The 21,380-nt window shown below is 42.2% G+C and overlaps 1 non-coding gene across 1 annotated transcript; it reads left to right on the top strand.

Moving 5' to 3' along the window:
• The first annotated feature begins 13,039 nt into the window (after positions 1–13,039).
• Positions 13,040–13,111, top strand: TRNAC-ACA. Its single transcript has one exon. It is a non-coding gene; the product is annotated as a tRNA-Cys (tRNA).
• The last annotated feature ends 8,269 nt before the right edge of the window (positions 13,112–21,380 follow it).

The raw sequence follows: 21,380 nt of genomic DNA, 5'->3' as shown, positions 1-21,380 counted from the left end.
CTTTTATTTTCTGGTCTCCAATTCCCTTGCAGGATTTTTTCTATCCCCACTTTTGATCAATTGCTCTCTTAGAATGACCTACTCCCTTTACTTGCCACCTTTTAGTACTTTATCCCTTTGAAATAAGCCAGATTTCTCTTATTATTGTTTAGCAACCAAAGAACATTGCATCTGAAGTTCCTTTGTAACTTTTAATCCTTTTCTCTTGATTAAAGAGAAAACATAAACCATTAGTCATCTCACTGAGGAGCTTTATGTCATTTATTCCAATTTCCTGCAATAGAGGTAGGTACACTTTCTGTTCTTTAATCATAACAGACTTGCTGTTCCACCAGGCAGTGAAACACAATCTCCAAAGGGAAACATGCCCATTTGGCATGAGATGGACCTAACTTCATATTTAATGAAGCCAAATGAAATCTGTTTCTACAGGAGAGGGACCATCTCCAGTTTTCTGCAGGATTTGTTTTCTATTCACCATAAAGCAGGCAATCAATGAACATTTATTAAGTGTCTATCATGGGTCCAACATTATTCTAAGTACTGAGAGGATCCAGAAGGGAAACATAAGACTTGGTGATTGCCATAAGTGAGCTGATACCTGTGGTTACCCCAAAGTAGGTCTCATTTGGATTGAGACCAGGCACATGACATGAATTTCAACTATTTTGTGGAGATATGTGGAACTGGGCCTTAGAATATGGGTAGAATTTCACAGGCAGTGGGAAGAGGGGAAAATAGCATGAAAGCATATGCAGAACCAAGCAAGGGGTGAGAGGATATCTTCCTTTTCATTGTGTTTATCTTCAAGAATGTCTTCCCACTAAAAAAAACTCATTGGTAAGCCACAGGAGTGGTTTGCATTTTCTTGTGATTCTTACTGGGTGGGGCAAGACCACTTTCAACTCATATGCTGGGCAAAGCTGTAGTTTGCTCATTTTTATAGTTTTTTATTTCCATTTGTTCTACTGTACAACTGCTTTTGTCTAGTTTGGGCTCAATTGCTGATGGCAACCCCATGGACTGTAGCCCACCAGGCTCCTCTGTCCATGGAATTCTCCAGGCAAGAAAGCTGGATTGAGTAGCCATTGCCTTCTCCAGGGGATCGTCCCAGATCAGGGATTGAAACTGGGTCTTGTGCATTGCAGGCAGATTCTTTACCATCTGAGCCCCCAGGGAAGCCCTCAACTGCTGATACTTGGTCCCAGTTTGAAAGTTCTCCTACATCCCTCTTCTGTTGCTCATCTTTCTGTATTCTACTGTAAACCAGGCTTTGTGCTATGTGCTATGAGTAAATAACATAAATGAATAAGACATGGCCCCTAGACTCCAGGAGCTCTTAGTCCAGTGGAATATGGGGACAGCTAAGATGACACCAATGACTCTCAGTAAAGAAAAATTGGCCAGTGCTATTGGAAATGCTAAAGCACTTTACTATGAGGAATGTGAGTTCTGACTTCCTCAAATATATTATTTGTTGTCACCTATGCATTTGTAGACCTCAATTCTGCCACATGCTTTGAAATACAAAGTGTATGTGTGTGCTTTTTTCCTGAATGGCTATTGTGTGGTCTCCGTTGTTTCCTACCAGCAGCCAATTCATCTTTGGAAGGGCTGGAATGTCATTTCATAATAAACTGAAGCTAAACACTCTGGTTGATTCTCCTTCAAAGGGTTTTGCTGGTTCTGGGAGCAGGGGAGGAGGGAGAAAGTGAAGACAAAGCTGTTCTTCTTGGCCAGGAAGCATCCCTTTGACACTGCACCTGGGATTGGTGGGAGGAATTAGCAAATGAACCGAGGCATTGGCAGCCGCATTCAGTCAGGCCTTCCCATGCAAAGGTGTCCCTTTCATCCTTGCAGAACTGAGGAGAACTAGTCTCATCAGAATAAGTAGTTTCTGACATTTGGGTCAGAATGAAAGTGTGATAAGGCAGGAGGTAGAGTCTAGCTGGGCTGGGCTGATAACAGCCCCGAGCAAAGACTGCTGTGTGGCTCTGGAAAACAAGATCTGTAAACACAGCCCACATTTGACATGATGGCAGTAGGGGAATTTTCAGAATATGTTCCTGTTAGGAAAACTGACATGGCTCTCCACCCAGTCTCCTCAGAGTGGGAAGCATTATTGCACATTAGTGCCTACTGAGGCCTTGGCAATAGCCATGGTAAAAGGAAATGGCCACAGTGGTGCAGGGGTTTATAGAGTCGCTTACTTACCATTGATGCAAATGCAGGGAAGAGCCTATAGGAGAGGAATGGAAAGAGGCTGGCTGGGTTGTAGTGAAGAAACCTATTATCTGCTGAATCAGGGTAGAGACAACAAGAAACAGTAAGGACATTTTATAATGGCCTATCTTTCTGTTTTATTTACAGTTTGAAATTTTGTGATAGTAGTTCCCATTATGAGGGTGAAGGGGGCTAGAGTAGGCCACCCCCAAATATGCCACTTTGTATAAGGATTATTTTGATCTGAAGGCAGTTAAGAAGCAGCAAACACAGGAAGAGTTCTTTACCCTCCCCCACCTGCCTAAAAGAAGGACATCAATGTCCCTTTATGAAGGGATTCCTCCTCCCTCTTCCATACTAGTAGAACAAACCTCATCACCAGAGATTTTAACAAAGAAATTGCTAAAAAATCCTTTGTCTTCCATTAGTGTCTCCCAGGCTTCCCTGGTGGCTCAGATGGTAAAGAATCTGCCTATGATATGAGAGACCTGGGTTCGATCACTGGATCAGGAAGATCCCCTGGAGAAGGGAATGGCTATCCACCCCAGTATTCTTGCCTAGAGAATCCCATGGACAGAGGAGCATCTTCCATGTACTGGATTAGTCAAAAAGTTCATTTGGGAGTTAAAAAATCCAAAAAAAATTTTTTGGCCAACCCAATATATGCCTTCCCCAAATTTCCCATGCCTGGAAGCCCAACTCTTTGACCTTTGTCTTGTCACTTCTTCACAATTTGCAGGCTCAGGTACAGAATCTAAAAGAGTAGAGGAAAAGATTTTTCCCTCCCCTAAAAGGGCAAGGAAGTGGTATTGGAGATAAATTCAGATGCTTTGGAAAGTCATTCACCCCTGACTTTCTACCAATGAGCACCATTGTTCTAGGAAAACCCCAAAACTTGGGGCCAATTTAAAGAGCTTTGGTTGAATGACTGAAGTCACTTGCCTTTGTCTTCCTGACTGACCCTGCTTCTGCCCCAGTGCTAGTGCATTAGGCACTCTGTTTTTTCTCTTTGACCAATCCCCTGCTTCATACCCCTGTTTCAGTAACTGGGTTCTTTTGCAATATCCCTGATATAAGCTCTGGTAAAGACTTCCCAGAACCCACATTTCTGTAAAGGATGGGTCCTCTAATTTTAGAATATATTGGAATTAGGTATATACTCTGCCAGACAAAATTCAGATTTCAGATAAACAACAAACAACTTTCAGTGTGTGTTGTATGCAGTATTGAGGATGTATTTGTAAGAAAAATGATTTGTTGTTGATTGGAACTTCAAATTTCACTGGGCTTCCTGCATTTTTATTTTCTAAATCTGACAGTTAATAATAATCTGGGAACTTTGTTAAAGTGTAGATTTCTGGTTCCCACTCCCAGAATTCTAATTTGACATGACTGTGGTAGGGAATTTATTAACAGGGCCATTAAGAAAGGTAGTCAAAGAACACACTTTCTGAAACCCTAACCTATACTACAGATCTGTGTGCAGCCTCTGAAAAAAAAAGTGAAAGTGAAAGTTAGTTGCTCAATCACGTCTGATTCTTTGTGACCTCATAGACTGTAGCCCACCAGGCTCCTCTGTCCATGGGATTCTCCAGGTAAGAATACTGGAGTGGGTTGCCAATTCTTTCTCCAGGGGACCTTGCCCCTGTTCCCCGGTTAATTCTGGAACCTGGATTCTTTCCCCATGGCCTGAGTCCTGTACCTGGGTTCTGCTCCAATTCCAGACAGCACAAATGCCTAGCATTGTTGAAAGTAAAAGTGTCAGCCGCTCAGTCATGTCTGACTTTATGACCCCATGGACTGTAGCCTGCCAGGCTCCTCTATCTATGGGATTTTCCCAGGCAAGAATACTGGAGTGGGTTGCCATTCTCTTCTCCAGAGGATCTTCCCAACTCAGGGATCAAACTTGGATCTCTTGCATTGTAGGCAGATTCTTTACCATCTGAGCCTTGGGGCTTTGCATTGTTATATTTATGCAAAGAAGCAACTTATTATGGAAACATTTCTCAAGGCCCATGGCTCTGGGGTGTAGAGAGGAATAGTGAGCATGATTCATAATACTCTCAACTGAAAATAATAATTATAGAAATAACAGCAACAATATCTATCACTTATACAGCACCTACTATGTGCCAGATGCTATTTTAAGTGCTTTTACATGAGTTAACTCTTTTCATCCTCACAACAACTCAGTAACATAGGGAATATTATTATCCCCATTTTAAGATGAAGAAACTGAAATACAGGGATTGTAAGTGACATGCCCAAGGTCTCACAGCAATTAAGTGACAGAAGCAGGCAGTTGGATCTATGTGAAATCACCTTAAATCAAATTCTTCGAGGGCAGTATGGGTGGTCTGCTTTCCTTACCCCCACCTCTCTTCTGGTCACCTTTTCCCCAGTCCCTAGTCATTTTTCATTTTTGTATGTTCTCTAATTTCCTCTTCATGTCCAACAACCTAACTCAGCTCTCTGTTTTCCCCAAGCATCACTAAAAAAAAAAAAAAAAAAAAAAAAAAAAAGGAGGACATATTTACTAATAAGGCCGTTTTTTTATCTGAAAACTACTGCAACAATGACACCTTCCTGAGCAAGAGATAGGGAAGGGGAGCAGGAAGGGTGGGGGGGGGGGGTCTGTGTTCACGGCAGTTTGAGAGGTCGTACCCAAGTAAAAGTTTCTAGGTAAATGTAGGCAAAGAAAGAATAAGAATGACCTTTTACCCCTGAAGTATTAAGAACTGATGCCTTGTCTTTTTGACATGATCTTTGACACAGTGACCCATGTTCCTGTGAATTCTTTGCTGTGGCCATCTCCGGAAGTCATTAGCTTCCGGTGTGGGTGAAGAATTCTGAAGGGTAGTTGCTCCAGACCTCAGTCCTTGAGTTACAATAGCATTATTCTTTTGAACTGAGATCTCTCCATCTCAGCAGGAATTTTCTGCTGCGTCAGAAATAGGGTAGAAGTGGCAGATATGCTCTTGAGAAAATACTTACCATTTCATTATTTAAAGTTTAGCTACATAAATACACAAATATTTGTTGAATGAATGAAATTTGAGGCATGAAATCGATTGAATGTATTAAACACGGTCTTGAAAGGACAGATCTTTTCTAAGGCAAAATGGCGGAAGAAGCTTCTTTCTTTCTTCCAGTGAGAGAATAGGGTGTGGTGGACTCACCCTTGATAGAAATAAGTTGGTCACTTAGAAATGAATCAGGGGCCATGGGGAAGAGATGGTTGCACTATAAAATACCAATGTGAGGCTCCTTGTTCAAAAGGCAAGAACAAAGGGCACTAAAGGTAGTAAAATATAGAATGTTTTCCTTTCAAAAAAATAAATGTAGGCAGCTCTAAGGAAATTTGTTGTTCAGCTATTATTGTCACAGTGAAGTACGTCTGACCTCTAAGTGGAGTAAACATGAGGCTTGTCCCTTTTTAAAAAATGAAGGTAAAATTGCCTGTTGACTATAGAATCAAGCCTGATGCTATTAAACTGAACTATATCTCTTCTCGTGTCCCTGGAAGCAGTCCCTGATGCAGAGAAAACCTGCTCTGTTAACTGCAGATCTCTGAATGGAATATATCCTGTCTGTGTCCTAATTAATACCTCAGTTCTACAGAGTGTAATTGGCCTGGAATGTAGAGCTGTGTTCAGTGTCTCTTGGGCTGGTTGCACAATAACAGTTGAACTGAAGCTACAGAAGAACTTGTCAGCAGCAAGCTGGGAGCCTAGGAAATGGAGCTATTTCACAAAGGGTAGGAGAGCAATAGAGTACTTTTGGAACAGGCAGAGCAAGAGAAAAATTAATTTGGTGAAGCTGGGCAAGTTTTGTTTTTTATTTTTTGTCTTTTTCCAGAAGGAGAGAGTGTTGGAAAAGTTTAATTAATTTATTCATCCACGCATTCAGCCATTCATTCAACAAATATTTAATATGGGTCTACTTCCCTGGTGGCTCAGATGGTAAAGCGTCTGCCTACAATGAGGGAGACCTGGGTTCGATCCCTGGGTCGGGAGGATCCCCTGGAGAAGGAAATGGCAACCCATTCCAGTATTCTTGCCTGGAAAATCCCATGGACAGAGGAGCCTGGTAGGCTACAGTCCATGGGGTCACAAAGAATTGGACACAACTGAACGGCTTCACTTTCACATTTCAATACGCATTAACCACCATTTAACAAACTAGTGATACAAGCTTGAAAAGGGAAAATTTCCAGCTTTTATGGAGCTTACATTCTAGTGATGAAAGATCTAGTGCAGAATTCTGCAGTTTGGATTTAGTAACATGGATCAAGACGATGGCCTATTGATTCATTGATGTTACCACAAGCAGTGAACCTATGGTCATGAGTAGCTAAAGTTCTAAACTAGGAGGTTAAGCTATCATCATTTGGATGTCCTTCTCCCTCATTGCTTCTGGATCAAAACCTACTTGTCCCTCAAGGTCTCCTATTCCATTGCCTCCATAAAGCCTTCTATAATGACTGCTGCTGCTGACAAGTGTTTAGTCATGTCTGACTCTTTGGAACCCGGTAGACCGGCCTACCAGGCTCCTCTGCCCATGGGATTTTTCCAGGCAAGAACACTGGAGTGTGTTGCCATTTCCTTCGCCAGGGGATCTTCCCCACCCAGGGATTGAACCCACGTCTCATGTCTCCTGCATTGACAGGCAGATTCATTAGCACCACCTGGGACCCCGTCTATAATGACAACAGTCCACAATAGTCTCCTTTCCTTGCTTTCCACATCTGCATTCTTATACTTGATTATGCAAAGTCCATTTCCTAGCCACATTTTGTGTGTTCTTACCTTGCTGGTGGTAGGTGTAGGGTGATGGATTTGTAGCTAATAAAAGAAGACAGAGCCTGATTCTTCCCCACGGGGATCCAGGATCCCTCAAAGTCTTCCTCTGTCAGCTTCCTGGCAGTATCGAGGGAGTCAGAAAGACAATCCACTCTTCCAAAGGAGCCAGGAATTTCTTATCCAGTCTTGTTTTCTTTCTGTCCTAATGGGAGGTACCAATCTCTGTAGTCCTGGGAACTGGGGAGAGGGGCAGAGGATATGCACATCAGTTGGGGTTCTTAGTTGTAAAGAGCTAAAACCTAAATGTGACTACTTTAGGCAAGGAAAACTTACTTGAGCCTTGTTAGAAGCTTATACAATCCCAGAGAAAGCCAGAGAGCCAACTTGGAGGAAAGGGAGTAAAAAATAACACTCAAAATCACAAGGCAAAAATGGAGATCCCCCTGCCACTGCTGCTGGGCACAAATACCATAGCTTGAATTGTGAGAAAGAGAAAGGCAGACCTTGATGTGAAGGAGCTGACCTGATGCTCTCCCTCAGGCCTTGGTGTTGCTAGGAGCTGGTCTGGCACTCACAGTTGGGTCTTGGTATTCTCCTGTTAAACATCAATTTCACAAGACAGGCACATCAGACAGGGTCACCCTGTGATGGTGATGGCTCAAGACGTAAATGTAAACATTGCCCAAAGCACCGAAGTGGCCAGACATCCCCCTCCACTGGCTAGTGGAATGACTGCTGTTTCTTTACCAATTACAGCTTTAGTTTTGGGACAGCACTCCCTCCTCCTAGGTAAGATTTATTAAGATACTCAATCATGGAATTACCTCTGCTTCCTAATAGCATCCAATTCAGAACAAAGTCCCACTTCCTCAACAAGCCCCCACCTCAAATCACCTAGCATAGTGTTAGTCGCTCAGTCATGTCTGACTCTTTGTGACCCCATGGACTGTAGCTCACCAGGCTCTTCTGTCCATGAAATTCTCCAGGCAAGAATACTGGAGTGTTGGTATTCCCTTTTTCAGGTAATCTTCCTGACCCAGGGATCAAATCCAGGTCTTGTGCATTGCAGGCAGATTCTTTGCCACTGAACCACTGAATCACATAACACAAATCCAAATCCTAAAATGCTGCTGCTGCCAAGTCACTTCAGTCACATCCAACTCTGTGCAGCCCCATAGAAGGCAGCCCACTAGGCTCCTCTGTCCCTGGGATTCTCCAGGCAAAAATACTGGAGTGGGTTGCCAGTTCCTTCTCCAGTGCGTGCATGCATGCTAAGTCGCTTCAGTCGTGTCCAATTCTGTGCAACCCTATGGACAGCAGCCCACCAGGCTCCTCTGTCCATGGGATTCTCCAGGCAAGAATACTGCAGTGGGTTGCCATTTCCTTCTCCAGTAAATCCTAAAATATGTCCTCTCTAATATCCTCCCTGTGGTATGCATTTTCTCTTTTGACAATGAGTGATAAACTCTACTTGCTAAACTACGAGATGTGCTCCTGGTAGTCTTTGTCTGGAGGACATTGACAACTGCCAGTATCATTCACTGCAGGCACCAGACACTTCTCCTGGAACCTTTGCAACTGCTGCCTCTGAAAATGAAATAGAACTGCCCCTGCCTTAACCAGAATGCAGTCAATATAATATCCGCTGCTCTGCATCACTAACTTCCAATTTTAGGTCTGAGTAGGAAAATGTGACTGAAAGAGCCTAGGTCACATGCCTTTACTGGAGCAGTAAGGAGGCTTAGAAAGCAAGTGTCTTCTTTGGGGGAGTCTGGGACTTCTAAGGTGAGGAATTCTCAAAACATAAGAAGGGTGTTCAAAAGTGGTGACTAGTTGTTGCAGACACTGTAAGTTCTCCATTCAGATCCCCAGGGATTATTTTTGATGGTTTGGTGCATCCATGCCCCGGCTACTATGAGCGCTGCTGCAAGCTCACATGTATAACCTTCTCTGTGGGACTGCCCTTGGGCAACCAAAACCACCTCACCTAGGAGTTCTCTGTCTCCTAAGACTGATCATAGCCAATGACTGATTGGGGCAGCAGCAGTGAGAAATCGCTACCCACTTGTCTCAAGGTAGGAAGGACCATTTTGAGCCATTTATACATACCCAGAGCTACCTGTGTGATCAGGTAATGGTAGATTTCATGTGAAGTAGCATCCTTGCTTAGCTTTATTCCTCACTCTCCTCTTTTCCCTTCACAGTTTTCTCTCGAAAACATTTTCCTAAAAATATCACTTGCACAGGAATCCATTCTGTGGAATCAATCTTAAAATGACATCTAATGTCCATACCTTTGGCTGCCCAATATCAACATATATCCTTTTCCATACATAAACTTCACAACAACAAAGGCCTCTGTGTAATAGGACTATTTTTGATATAAATGAAAGCATGACAAGGAGTGGCATCTCAAACTCTGATTAGTTACTGTATATTCAGATCTTGATCCAGGGTCTTTGGGTGATGTGCATTTATCCTCTGGTTCCGTCACACCTTGATATTCTACAAACGAGGGACTCTATAACATTAACCACTATGTGTAGGAGAATTGGAGGGGCGATGAAATATGTCACCTGAAGGTAGAAACTCTGGGTAGATATTACAGTCTACTTTCTGAAACTTTACCTGTTCTACTCAGTCTATATTTCTTTTGCCCCTCCTTAGTCAGCAGCTAAGATGATAAAGTTTCTTTACCTCATGACCTAGACCTTCATTGCTGAGGTGTTATGGTTTTTTGGGGCCTGCCTGTATGTGGTTGTTTAAGTCTCCCTTTTTAACTTTGGCACTGAAATGGCAGCAGAAGTGCCTCAAAGGACCCTCTGTGTGTCCCAGAGATACTTCTACCCACTTTCACTCTACAGTGGCAACCCTACATCATACTATCTAGCTCTGAAACTCCCATCTTGGGTGTTATTCTGGTGACCAAAACAGCCCAAAGTATCCAGATGGCTGTCTCTTCTTTTATGTAACAGACATGCCATTGTGTGTCTGTCTAGAAGAAGTATATCGTTCTCAAGTTCTGAAACTTCTAAACCATCAGAACCATACAATTTTGTGAGGATGCTAGCAGATGTCATAGTGGGATGAGCCACTCCAACTTCCAGCTCTTGGTTCCTAGGGTACTGGATCTAACAGCAGCACTGTCTACTGGTCACTAGTTCAGAGTATATGCCACATCCTATAGGATAACATATCCAGTGTTCCAATCTTGCCCAGTGTTCACAGATCCTGTGATTGAGTTTTTAATAGACCTCTGCACCAGTCTACCAGGATAACTGCTGCTGGCTTATGGTGTTTGTGGTAAGATCAGTGAGTCTTGTATTAGTCCATTACTTTCACTCTTTCTCCATAAAATGAGTTTCTTGTGAGCAATGCAATGGCAGTGAAAAGAACATTCAATAAATCTATTAGTAGTAGAGCTGGCTGAACCATTGCCAGCTGGAAAAGCACATCCATGTCACAGTAAGTATCATTTCCAGACAGGATAAACAGCTTTCTCTTCCATAACGGAGGAAAGCCAAAGTAACCTACCTGCTACCAGACCTCTTTGTGGAATGGGGCCCAATCAGGCGCTTAGCCTGGGCCTCTGCTGCTGACAGTTTGGGTACTCAGCAGATACAGTAGCTCAGTCAGCATTGGTGATGGGGAATCCATGGGACTGATGCCATGTATCACCTCTATCTCTGCCTTCATGGAGCTCACCACTTTATGTGAGCCCTGGAGGGACAGGGAAAAGAGGCTGACTGACATCCATATGATAGGAATGTTTTGTTCACTTGATCATTGAGAGATTTCCGTAGAGTGGTGGCCTTTTGGTAAGCCATCATATAGGATGTAAATACTCATGAACTAGAACTTATATCGGTCCTGTAAAGTTGAGATGATGCTGGGGGTCAGGAGGCACAAAATGAAACAGTACAGGGGAAACCTCCAAGTGAATTTTAAAGTATGGTTAGGGTTGTCGTTACCATCTTTCTAAATTCCATATATATGTGTTAGTATGCTGTAATGTTCTTTATCTTTCTGGCTTACTTCACTCTGTATAATGGGCTCCAGTTTCATCCATCTCATTAGAACTGGTTCAAATGAATTCTTTCTAACGGCTGAGTAATATTCCATGGTGTATATGTACCACAGCTTCCTTATCCATTCGTCTGCTGATGGGCATCTAGGTTGCTTCCATGTCCTGGCAATTATAAACAGTGTTGCGATGAACATTGGGGTGCACGTGTCTCTTTCAGATCTGGTTTCCTCAGTGTGTATGCCCAGAAGTGGGATTGCTGGGTCACACATATATATGGAATTTAGAAAGATGGTAACGACAACCCTATATGCAAAACAGAAAAAGAGACGCAGAAGTACAGAACAGACTTTTGAACTCTGTGGGAGAAGGTGAGAGTGGGATGTTTCAAAGGAACAGCATGTATATTATCTATGGTGAAACAGATCACCAGCCCAGGTGGGATGCATGAGACAAGTGCTCAGGCCTGGTGCACTGGGAAGACCCAGAGGAATCGGGTGGAGAGGGAGGTGGGAGGGGGGATCGGGATGGGGAATACGTGTAAATCTATTGCTGATTCATATCAATGTATGACAAAACCCACTGAAAAAATAAATAAATCAAGGGGGGAAAAAAAAAGTATGGTTAGGACATCTGTACTCAGCCCCTTGCAAATGGTTAAGCCAGGAAGCTTTCGAGTGGTGAGTGAGGTCTAACACCTGACTGATGAAGTTATACCTCTGAAGAGAGGAAGCTTCTGAGAGGCATTTCATTGAAAGAGAGGTAGAAAGAGCCTAGGACTTAGAATCTGAAAACCTGACTTTGACTTTCAGCTCTGTCATTTAAGCTGTATGACCATGGGCAACATGCTTTGCCTCTCTTGGTTTAACATTCCTTTTCTATAAAACAGGGTTAATAATAGTTTCTTTGCCAACCTCACGGAATTCTAAGGTCCAAAATGTGATGATTCATTCGGAAGTACTTAACAAACTATGAAGTTCCGTACAAGTATAAAATGAATATTTCCCATAAAGGAAGGACTTCCACGAATTCTGTTGAACTTGGAGGAGAAAGCACAAGGACCAGGTCAGATGCTGTGACTTCCTGGGAGCATGGGCCAGGCTGATGGACAGGTCCATAATTGCCAATCCCATTGGCCCTCTGCTTTAGACCAAGAGGCCTGTGGAGCAGGCAGATGTACTATAATCTGGAAGAGCCCATCTGAGAGATGGCTTAAAGTCGATTTCCAGCTGTGCCTTTTGAATCTGTCTCAGAAACAGAGAAAATCAGCATGTATGCACATGTTCTAGGCTAATAACTCCCTCGATGGTTGATTTTGAAAACCATGGGATCAGATAACAAGGAAGCCACAGAGAGTTTTTATTGGCTCAGGAGCCAAAGGAATTACTTCTGAGGAAAAACAAAAAAAACAAAAAAAACAAAAAACAAAACAGTGATGTTCTGAAACAAACCCCCTTTCTTTCCTACCTAAACCTTGGAATATTTCTCCAGAGTACAGAATGAGATGGATAAATGATGAGTCTGTTTCCTTAGATTCATATATATGATCAATTTAAATAATCCTCAAAAACAGTCCACTTTGGGGCTCAGTGTATGTGTTTGTAAGTAATCCACACTCTGTGTGCATTCCCCATCCCTAAAACAAAACACAGACTGATATACCCTTGTCGTGCAATGTTAATTGTTAGATGAGAAAGCAGAAGGCTCCAGGGAACAATGGGAATGAATGATCCTGCAGAAGAAGGGAAGCTTGATCAGAGATGCATAGAGCCTATAATGTGTTAGTCACTCAGTCGTGTCTGACTCTTTGTGACTCCATGGACTGTAGTCCTCCAGGATCCCCTGTCCATGGGATTCTCCAGGCAAGGATACTGGAGTGAGTTGCCGTTTCCTTCTCCAGGAGATCTTCCCAACCCAGGGATCGGACCCATATCTCTTGCATCTCTTACATCTCCTGCATTGGTAGGCAGGTTCTTTACCACTAAGAACTTCCCTGGTGGCTCAGATGGTAAAGCGCCTGCCTACAATGCGGGAGACCCAGGTTCAATCCCTGGGTTGGGAATATCTCCTGGAGAAGGAAATGGCAACCCACTCCAGTATTCTTGCCTGGAAAATCCCATGGACAGAGAAGCTAGTAGGTAGCTTCTGTAGCTGGAGGCTACACAGTCCATGGGGTTGCAAGAGTCGGACACAACTGAGTGACTTCACTTTCACTTTCACTTTATCACTAGTGCTACCTGGAAAGCCCTGGATGAGCCTAAAGGACAAAAATACCTTTGGCTAAGACTGCAGGGTTTGCTGTTATGTTGGTAGCTATAGGTAATCTTCCTAATAATGCAATGCTGAATTCTGCACAACTACAAAATGTGAGGGGAGAACACTTGTTTTGGCACTTTATCACATGTCCTTGACCTGCCTTTCTCAAGGTCGTGGCTCCCTGGCAGCTTACAGTGAGAACAGCAGATGACATTGTCATACATCTCAGATAATAGAGGCTATTGAGCCAAAGCCCTCTGTGTTCTTAATGTCAGCATCTGCTTTCTGATTCTTCACTTCTTCTTTCCAAAAAAAGATCACATAATTATTAAGTGGCAGAGCCAGGATTCACACACTGGCTGACTAGTTCCAGAACTTGAATTTAGATGATGACACACTCTCTGCTCGCTGGGATTGGTGACATGGTATGGACTGGCAACCTCCTCCATTTGGCAAATCTCTCCACCCAGGCTTATTAAAAAGCCTGAAACATATTTTTCTGAAATAGACCATCCCTTATTACTTACCCCCAACCAACCCTATTCCCTCCCATCTCCTATACCCAAATCCTGACTCCTATATCCAGATCCTGAGGTGTTTCCATCATTTTTTAAACTCCTGGAATTACATTTCAGAGAATCAGTACCTTGTACATCTAGCTAAGGGTCATTGGAGTCTAGATGTGCAGGTTTTGTGTGCAGAAGATTGAATTCTCAGTTACATTCTGTTCCCTGAATACTGGAGAATCATGAAGCACAGGCCATGAAGCAAGCCACAGAGATCCTGGGGATTTGGTTATTAGTTGTCAGGGCTGGAAGCTTTAATAAAACTCTCTGTAGAGCAATGGGAAGTGATGAAGACCTTAAGTTATTTTAAGATGCTAAGGATTCTTTCTGACTTCCATTGTCTGAGGCTAGCTTGCAGTTTCAATACACAAGGATTGGTTTGGCTAGTACTCTGTGCCCAGCAACATGCTAGATGTTATGAGAGATTGAAAGCCCAAGAAATGCTTCCTGTTCCTAGGACCTTTCAATCTAGTTGAGAACATGATACATACTTAACAGATCAATACATAACTTTGTATAATTATGTTAAAAATTACATGTAATCTAGTACCAGTATGAAAAGTGAAAGTACCAGTTGCTCAGTCATGTCTGACTCTTTGCAACCCCATGGACTCTATTCAGCCAGGCTCCTATGTCCATGGGATTCTCCAGGCAAGAATGCTGGAGTAGGTAGCCATTCTCCTTCAGGGGATCTTCCCAAGCCAGGAATCAAACCTGGGTATGAAAGGTGTTACAGAAAGTTAGAAAAAAAGTGAAACAAATAATATAATAATACCACCCAGGATTTTATTGAGCACTAAATATGTGACAGATATTTCCTAAGTACTTAAAAGAATTTTATGCAAGTCAGGTAGCTTGCTCATGGTCACACAGCTAGTGAGTGGCAGACCTGGATTTCAACCCAGGTGGTATGGAACCACTGTTACCTAGTGCTGTATTCTGCCAACATTTCAGTTATTGGAATAGTATTTATGAATGCTGTGAGACTGTCTTTTAGCTCTAAAATTTACACTGTGACAAGGCTTGAGGGATGGTGTAGCTTTGGAAGATCATGGAGTATACTACAGTTTAAAAATAGTATAATGCCATCACATTGGTTATAACTTTTCATTGAGCACCTATTTGACAGTTTTCTTTTACAGTGCAGTGGATTGCTTGTATATTCAGAATCCTATAGCGATAGTATGATATAATAAGAGGAACATGGGCTTTGGAGTCAGACAAACCTGAATTTCGGTCTTGGATCTGTCTGTACTAGCTGTGTAACTGCAGCTTAGTTTCTTTTTTATTTTTTCCCAGTTTTATTTATTTATTTATTTTTTTACTTTACAATATTGTGTTGGTTTTGCCATACATTGACATGAATCCGCCATGAGTGTACATGTGTTCCCCCTCCTGAACCGGCTTAGTGCTTAGTTTCTTAACCTCTCTGAGTTAAATACAGAATCACATTGGTTTTTCTTTTCTGTCTCCATTTATCTTAAAAAAACTTTTTATTTTGCACTGGGGTATGGGCTTCCCTGGTGACTCAGATGTTAAAGAATCTGCCTGCAATGCAGGAGACCCAGGTTCAATCCCTGAGTTGGGAAGATTCCCGGGAGAAAGGAAAGGCTACCCGCTTCAGTATTCAGTATTCTTGCCTGGAGAATTACATGAACAGGGGAGCCTGGCGGGCTGCAGTCCATGCAGTCACAAAGAGTCAGACACCACTGAGCAACTAGCACACATACACATAGCTGATTAATAGACCATGTTGTGATAGTTTCAGATAAACAGTGACGGACTCAGCCATACATATACATGTATCCGTTCTCTCCTAAACTCCCCTCCCATCCAGGTCACATGACATTGAGCAGAGTTCCAGAAAATCGTACTGGTTCTAACCAGCTCTCTTTCATTGCACACTTAATAGAGACCATGATCTTTATATGCATAACCTCATTTAGCCCTCATGGCAACTCCATGAGCTAGGAATTACTATCCTGATTTTACAGATGAAGGAACTGTCCTAGGTCAACTGATTAGTAAATAGTAGCGTAGGGATTCCAGTCCTGGCTTGTGATTATGTTCTGTAACTGCCACCACTACAGACTAGGCCATGATTTTAGCTGGATGTCCTAAGTTAAGACTCAATTTAAACATGCAGAACATTGAAACATATTCTTAGCTGGTCCCCCAGTGCTTGGCCATTTTATTGCAATTTCACACAAATTAAAAGAACATCAAGAACATGATACTCATTAAAGGTTCTTAAGTACTTAAATATTGTGAAAGTGTTAGTTGCTCAGTCGTGCCTGACTCTTTGCAACCCCATGGACTGTATGGACTGTAGCCCGCCAGATTCTTCTGTCCTTGGAATTCTCCAGGCAAGAATACTGGAATGGGTAGCCATTTCCTTCTCCAGGGGATCTTCCCAATCCAGGGATTGAACCAGGGTCTCCTGCATTGCAGGCGGATTCTTGCCGTCTGAGCCATCAGAGAAGCCCTCTTAAATATTAAATAACCTTATTGGTGGCTCAGATGGTAGTGTCTGCCTGCAATGTCGGAGACCCATGTTCAATCCCTGGGTCGGGAAAAATCCCCTGGAGAAGGAAATGGCAACCCACTCCAGTACTCTTGCCTGGAAAATTCCATGGACAGAGGAGCCTGGTAGGCAGTCCACAGGGTCGTAAAGAGTCTGACATGACTAAGTGACTTCACTTTCACTTTCATGCATGTAATTACTAATTTGCAAGAATAAACAGGTGATAATGCAGTGACAGGGAGGAGGGAGAAGAGTAGTGAGAAACAGCCTGTTCTACCAGATATTAAAACAGATGTTGTAAGGTGACAAGAGTTATGTGAGAGAATAAGCAAATCAACAATAACAAAAATACATAACACTTGAATAGGTGCTTGTTTAAAAACTACTAGATATATGATAAGAGATATATGCTGAGATATTCAACAACTGTCTATTGAACGAATGAATGAATGAAGCATTGCCAATCAGTGAGGTGTTAAATGCTTACATGAAAACTTCATTGTATGTGTTGAGCATCTTTACACGTATTATTGCCCATAAATTTAACAACAAACCTGTGAAGTAGATAACATTTTCACTGTGTGGATGAGGAAACAGAGGCCAAGAGGTGTTAAGAAAAAAGGCCAAATTCACACAGCCCATGAATAACAAACCAGGACATGAACCCAAGTTTATCTGATCCCACATCCCGTTTTCCTCTATTACATTGCACTGTTTCAAAATTAGTAGTAGTGTTCATATAACGGAGGTTGCCTTATGGATTTTAATTTGGAGTTTTTTGCTATTGCCTATATATATAATTAAAACATCTGTTGTATACAAAATAATAAAGAGACAACCAAGGTCACAGAAAGAGAATGTTTTCCATCTATAAGAAAGGTTCGCAAGGACTATAACCATGCCTCACTAAGCTGATACGTTAAACTTGATTATTGGAATCTCAACCTTAGGGCAACAGAGCTTGCATTGAAAGTGAAAGGGATCTTTAATCCATTTTGAGTTTATTTTTGTGTATGGTGTTAGAAAGTGTTCTAGTTTCATTCTTTTACAAGTGGTTGACCAGTTTTCCCAGCACCACTTGTTAAAGAGGTTGTCTTTTTTCCATTGTATATCCTTGCCTCCTTTGTCAAAGATAAGGTGTCCATGGGTTCGTGGATTTATCTCTGGGCTTTCTATTCTGTTCCATTGATCTATATTTCTGTCTTTGTGCCAGTACCATACTGTCTTGATGACTGTGGCTTTGTAGTATAGTCTGAAGTCAGGCAGGTTGATTCCTCCAGTTCCATTCTTCTTTCTCAAGATTACTTTGGCTATTCGAGGTTTTAAATGTAAGACCAGAAACTATAAAACTCGTAGAGGAGAACATAGGCAAAACACTCTCCGACATAAACCACAGCAAGATCCTCTATGACCCACCTCCCAGAATATTGGAAATAAAAGCAAAACTAAACAAATGGGACCTAATGAAACTTAAAAGCTTTTGCACAACAAAGGAAACTATAAGTAAGGTGAAAAGACAGCCCTCAGATTGGGAGAAAATAATAGTAAATGAAGAAACAGACAAAGGATTAATCTCAAAAATATACAAGCAACTCTTGAAGCTCAATTCCAGAAAAATAAATGACCCAATACAAAAAATGGGCCAAAGAACTAAACAGACATTTCTCCAAAGAAGACATACAGATGGCTAACAAACACATGAAAAGATGCTCAACATCACTCATTATCAGAGAAATGCAAATCAAAACCACAATGAGGTACCATTACACGCCAGTCAGGATGGCTGCTATCCAAAAGTCTACAAGCAATAAATGCTGGAGAAGGTGTGGAGAAAAGGGAACCCTCTTACACTGTTGGTGGGAATGCAAACTAGTACAGCCGCTATGGAAAACAGTGTGGAGATTTCTTAAAAAACTGGAAATAGAACTGCCATATGACCTAGCAATCCCACTCCTGGGCATACAAACTGAGGAAACCAGATCTGAAAGAGACACGTGCACCCCAATGTTCATCGCAGCACTGTTTATAATAGCCAGGACATGGAAGCAACCTAGATGCCCATCAGCAGATGAATGGATAAGGAAGCTGTGGTACATATACACCATAGAATATTACTCAGCCATTAAAAAGAATTCATTTGAACCAGTTCTAATGAGATGGATGAAACTGGAGCCCATTATACAGAGTGAAGTAAGCCAGAAAGATAAAGAACATTACAGCATACTAACACATATATATGGAATTTAGAAAGATGGTAACGACAACCCTATATGCAAAACAGAAAAAGAGACACAGATGTACAGAACAGACTTTTGAACTCTGTGGGAGAAGGTGAGGGTGGGATGTTGTGAAAGAACAGCATATATATTATCTATGGTGAAACAGGTCACCAGCCCAGGTGGGATGCATGAGACAAGTGCTCGGGCCTGGTGCACTGAGAAGACCCAGAGGAATCGGGTGGAGAGGGAGGTGGGAGGGGGGATCGGGATGGGGAATACGTGTAAATCTATTGCTGATTCATATCAATGTATGACAAAACCCACTGAAAAAATAAAAAAATAAAAAAATAAAATAAAAAGAAAAAAAAAGAAAGTGAAAGTGAAAGTTGCTCGGTTGTATCCAACTCCTTCGCACCCCATGGATTATACAGTCCATGGAATTCTCCAGGACAGAATACTGGAATGGAGAAGCCATTTTCTTTTCTTTTTTTTTTTTCTTTCTTTTTTAAAAATTTTTATTGGTTGGAGGCTAATTACTTTACAATATTGTAGTGGTTTTTGCCATACATTGACATGAATCAGCCATGGATTTACATGTGTTCCCCATCCTGATCCCCCCTCCCGCCTCCCTCCCCACCCCATCCCTCTGGGTCTTGCCAGTGCACCAGCCCTGAGCACTTATCTCATGCATCCATCCTGGGCTGGTGATCTGTTTCACCCTTGATAGTATACTTGTTTCAATGCTGTTCTCTCAGAACATCCCACCCTCGCCTGGAGAAGCCATTCTCTTCTCCAGGGGATCTTCCCACCCAGGGATCAAACCCAGGTCTCCCACATTGCAGGCAGATTCTTTACAAGCTGAACCATCAGGGAAGCCCAAGAATACTGGAGTGGGTATCCTAACCCTTCTCCAGCAGACCTTCCTGACCCAGGAATCAAACTGGAGTCTCCTGCATTGCAGGTGGATTCTTTACCAGATGAGCTACCATAGTGAGTGGTTAAAGGAGCCTATTTAAGGTAGCCTAAACTTGCTTTGTCCACTGCCCAGACAAGAGTCTCAGGATTTTACTCAGAGCCTGGAAAGATGACAGTATGTACCCCAGCTAACAGCACACCTATTCATGAGTTAATGAACCAACTTTTTCAAGTATGTCATCAGAAACAAGTTTAATAATGCCCCTTGGCCATAATCCCTCAGAAGGGACACTGGGAGGTAGTTTATCCTATACACACACTCTAAAATAGCAGGCCAAGATTTATATGCTCACTCTGTATGGTGAAAATGTAGTCTGGTTCAAATGATTGATTGGTTGGTAATTTTCAGCATAAAAGACCAATACAGACCTTCTTCAAAGCAAATCATCTTAATGTTAACATCAGCAGCAGCATAAACATATGTTGAGTAGGTAATTTACATGTCATTTAAGCATTACAACAAATCTTGTAATGTCAATACTATTATTATCATCCTCATTGTACAGAGGAGGAAGTTGAAAAACCAAGGAACTTGCCAAGGGCACACAACCTCTTAGTAAGTGTAGAGAAATTCCTTCTTCTACCTTGATCACTGATAAAGATTATTTATTACCTTACTTCATCTGAATTAAATTTGAGAGGAGGATTCCCCTCCTCCTCACTAGTCCAAGCCTGTAGAATTGCATTTTATCTGTAAAGAAATGGTGGAAAAATGCATGAGGACTTAAGACTTAGACTATTGAGTATTAGCTGGTCCTTCTTGTTTGTGCTGTGTGCTTAGTCACTCAGTCATGTCTGACTCTTTGCAACCTCATGGACTGTAGCCCACCAGGCTCCTCTGTCCATGGGGATTCTCCAAGCAAGAATACTTGGAGTGGGTTGCGATGCCCTCCTCCAGGGGATCTTTCCAACCCAGGGGTGGAACCAAGGTCTCCCACATTGCAGGCAGATTCTTTACCATCTGAGCCACCAGGGAAGCCCAAGAACACTGGAGTGGGTAGCCACTCCAGTAGTTACCTTCTCCAGGGTAACTTCCCGACTCAGGAATTGAACTGGGGTCTCCTGCATTGGAGGCAGATTCTTAACCAGCTGAGGTGTCCGGGAAGCACCTTCTTGTCTGATCCATGCCTAAATTGATGCTACCTGCATACTTCCTACCTGGCTCTTGGGGATGTTCTTCCACAGATGGTTCTCTGCATATATCATAGTCTATTTCATCTCTTGAAAAGACTAATTATTGGTCATGATCACTGCCCTTGAGATGCTTACCATCTATACAAATGATGATGTTGTGTGTGGGTAGCGTCACTGCTGGTATGGTTAAAATTTTTGAAAATGGCACACAGATTCAATCCTAAATGCTTTGCAGCAAAGAAGGAACATTTTACATAAGTCAAAAGCTTTGTGGGTGTGAGTGTTAAGGAGGTTTAATCTGTTTGTAAAGTACCCAAGATTTTGCACTAACTTTTGACTGCATGGAGGTCAATTGTAGGAGCTATTTGGAAAATAGGAACGGATGGGGGTGAACATGGTGCATAAAGGTATGAGATAAAAGCTTAATATTGGTAATGTTGAGAGGCTTGAAAGTAGAAATGGAAAGTCTGGCTCTGGGAGTATTCAGGGGAGAACACATATAGCTCTGAATTCACTGGATAAGTAAGAACTTAGGTTTATGTAAGAGAGAGAGCAGATAGAAAGTGAGGAACAGTTAAAGTTCTCCTACTCAGGCTGGGAGGTAACTATGGATATTGGATATTTTATAATAGAAAGAAACTAATGTGGCTCTCTGGA

Source organism: Cervus elaphus, chromosome X, assembly GCF_910594005.1.
Source record: "Cervus elaphus chromosome X, mCerEla1.1, whole genome shotgun sequence".
NCBI lineage: Eukaryota > Metazoa > Chordata > Mammalia > Artiodactyla > Cervidae > Cervus > Cervus elaphus.
The sequence above is the reverse complement of the archived record's forward strand: the minus strand, read 5'-3'. Positions and strand labels throughout refer to the sequence as shown.